This window comes from Arachis ipaensis, chromosome B05 (genome assembly GCF_000816755.2).
Source record: "Arachis ipaensis cultivar K30076 chromosome B05, Araip1.1, whole genome shotgun sequence".
In the NCBI taxonomy this organism is placed as follows: domain Eukaryota; kingdom Viridiplantae; phylum Streptophyta; class Magnoliopsida; order Fabales; family Fabaceae; genus Arachis; species Arachis ipaensis.
In genome coordinates, this window is record NC_029789.2 from 110,030,249 (window position 1) to 110,033,390 (window position 3,142).

At 35.8% G+C, this 3,142-nt stretch overlaps 1 long non-coding RNA gene across 1 annotated transcript in view; it reads right to left on the reverse strand.

Annotated features, from left to right (window-relative positions):
* LOC110262957 overlaps positions 1,567 to 3,142 on the reverse strand; it is a 22,389-nt gene continuing 20,813 nt past the window's right edge. Inside the window, exons 3-4 of the long non-coding RNA XR_002347969.1 lie at positions 2,652 to 2,657; positions 1,567 to 1,577 (exon numbers count right to left, since the gene is read on the reverse strand). This is a non-coding gene — a long non-coding RNA (uncharacterized LOC110262957). The remainder of the gene's footprint in view (positions 1,578 to 2,651; positions 2,658 to 3,142) is intronic.

The following is a 3,142-nucleotide window of genomic DNA, read 5'->3' on the forward strand; positions in this document are numbered from 1 at the left end:
TGAAAATGAAAATAATTGCTTAATTAAGAAGATTTGAAAAACTTTGGATATGATTTTTGAAAAAGATTTTGAATTTTGAAAAGATTTGATTTTTAAAATAAAAATCTGAATTTTTAAAAGTAATTTTCGAAAATTCAATTTAAAATAAAGAGAAAAGATATTTTTGAATTTAATGAGGAAAGAGAAAAACAATAGAATGACACAAGACTTAAAATTTTTAGATCTAATGCTCCTTGTTTTTCGAAAGTTTTGGAGGAAAAACACCAAGGAATACCAAACTTAAAGATTTTAAGATCGAAATACAAAGAAGCCTCAAGAACATCTTGAAGACTCACAAGAACATAAAAAGAACACAAACTTAAAACTTTTAGAAAACTAAAATAAGTTTTCGAAAATAAATAAAAAAAAAAATTACAAGAGAACACCAAACTTAAAAGTTTGACATGAGATTTAATCAAAGAAAAATTATTTTTGAAGAAGTTTTAAAAGGAAGACTCCCAATTACCAAGAACATAAGCATACCGCTCTAGCCAATTGAGCTATAATTTTAAAGTGTTTTAATAAAGGTATTTAATGTATAAAATTTTTGAAAACTAATAGGTTGAAAACGCACAAGAAAAATAAGAAAAGACACAGGATAGGAAAAACTAAAGATCAAACAGGAAAAATAGCAAGAACAACTTGAAGATCAAGAAAGAACAACGAACACAATTTCGAAAATTTAGAGGAAAATAAAAACATACAATTGACACCAAACTTAAAATATGAAACTAAACTCAAACAGAAAAACTCTAAAGATTAATATAGAAAATTAATAAATTTTTTGAAAATTTTTGAAACGAAAATAAAAGACTCTGACCCAAAAGACAAAATTTTTCTAATCCAAGCAACAAGATGAACCGTCAGTTGTTCAAACTCGAACAATCCCCGGCAACGGCGCCAAAAACTTGGTGCACGAATTGTAAATCACACTTTTCACAACTCGTACCACTAACCAGCAAGTGCACTGGGTCGTCCAAGTAATACCTTACGTGAGTAAGGGTCGATCCCACGGAGATTGTCGACTTGAAGCAAACTATGGTTATTTTGTAATTCTTAGTCAGGAGATCAATAATAAGAGTGATTATGTTTATGAAAAGTAAAAAGCATAAATTAAATAGTACTTGTATGCAGTAATTGAGAACAGATTGAGGTTTTAGAGATGCTCTGCCTTCTGAATCTCTGCTTTCCTACTGTCTTCTTCCTTACGCACGCAAGTCTCCTTCCATGGCAAGCTGTATGTAGGTGGATCACCGTTGTCAATGGCTACCATCCATCCTCTCAGTGAAAATGGTCCAAATGTGCTGTCACCGCACGACTAATCATCTGTCGGTTCTCACTTATGTTGGAATAGAATCCATTGATTCTTTTGCGTCTGTCACTACGCCCAACACTCGCGAGTTTGAAGCTCGTCATAGTCATCCCTTCCCAAATCCTACTCAGAATACCACAGACAAGGTTTAGACTTTCCGGATCTCAGGAATGGCCGCCAATAATTCTAGCCTATACCACGAAGACTTTGATCATGAACCAAGAGGCTAAGAGATACACACTCAATCTAAGGTAGAACGGAAGTGGTTGTCAGGCATGCGTTCATAGATTGAGAATGATGATGAGTGTCACGGATCATCACATTCATCATGGTTAAATACGAGTGAATATCTTAGAATAGAAACAAGCGTGTTTGAATAGAAAACAGAAGTAATTGCATTAATTCATCGAGACACAGCGAGCTCCTCACCCCCAATCATGGAGTTTAGAGACTCATGCCGTAGAGATACAATGTAAAATGTGAAAATGTCATGAGATACAAAATAAATCTCTAAAAGTTGTTTAAATACTAAACTAGTAACCTAGGTTTACAGAAAATGAGTAAACTATGATAGATAGTGCAGAAATCCACTTTCGGGGCCCACTTGGTGTGTGCTGGGGCTGAGACTTGAGCTTTACATGTGCCTAGGCTGTTTCTGGAGTTAAACACCAGGTTGTAACCTGTTTTAGGCGTTTAACTCAAACTTGTAACCTATTTCTGGCGTTTAACGCCAGAATAGGGCAGAGAACTGGCGTTGAACGCCAGTTTGCGTCATCTAAACTCGGGCAAAGTATGGACTATTATATATTGCTGGAAAGCCCTGGATGTCTAATTTCCAACGCAATTGAGAGCGCACCATTTGGACTCCTGTAGCTCCAGAAAATCCACTTTGAGTGCAGGGAGGTCAGAATCGCAGTCCTTTTTCAGCCTCTGAATCAGATTTTTGCTTAGGTCCCTCAATTTCAGCCAAAAAATACCTAAAATCACAGAAAAATACACAAGTTCATAGTAAAGTCCAGAAATATGATTTTTATTTAAAAACTAATGAAAATATACTAAAAACTAACTAAATCATACTGAAACTATGTAAAAACAATGCCAAAAAGCGTATAAATTATCCGCTCATTAATGGTGTTGTTTTCCCCTTCATTATGAGCTATTGGCTTCAGAATTGGGCCTCCAATCCATCAAAAACGCGAGTCACGTGCGTTTTTTATGAAGGCATGTGCGGGTACTTGTGCGTACGCACAAACGTGTGCGCACGCACACTTGGCCAAAATCTCTGGTTGTGCGCACGCACAAGATGCTGTGCACACGAACACTTCGCAATGCCCAGGATGGTCGTGCGATGCGTAAGATGCTGCTCACGCGCACGCTTCACTCTGCTTTGGTTCCTGTGCGTAGCACGCTGGTCTGTGCGTACGCACACATCGCTTTGCTCTCCTCATTTGATTTTTGATGCTTCCTCCTCTTTGCATGCTCCTCTTCCATTCTCACCAATCCATTCCTACTTTATACATCTGAAATCACTCACAAACAATATCAAGGTATCGAATGGATGGCAAATGAAATAAAATAGGTCAAATTAGGCACAAAAGAGCATGTTTTCATAATTAAGCACAATTTAGGAGGAAAGGTCAAAAGCATCCTATTTAATGGAATAAGTGTAAGTTTATATGATGAAATCTACTCAATTCTAACAAAAAATTATCATAAAATATGGATTCATCAAGCATGAAAATTCTACCATTAATTTAAAATGAAATATTCAAAATATAACCTAAACTATAA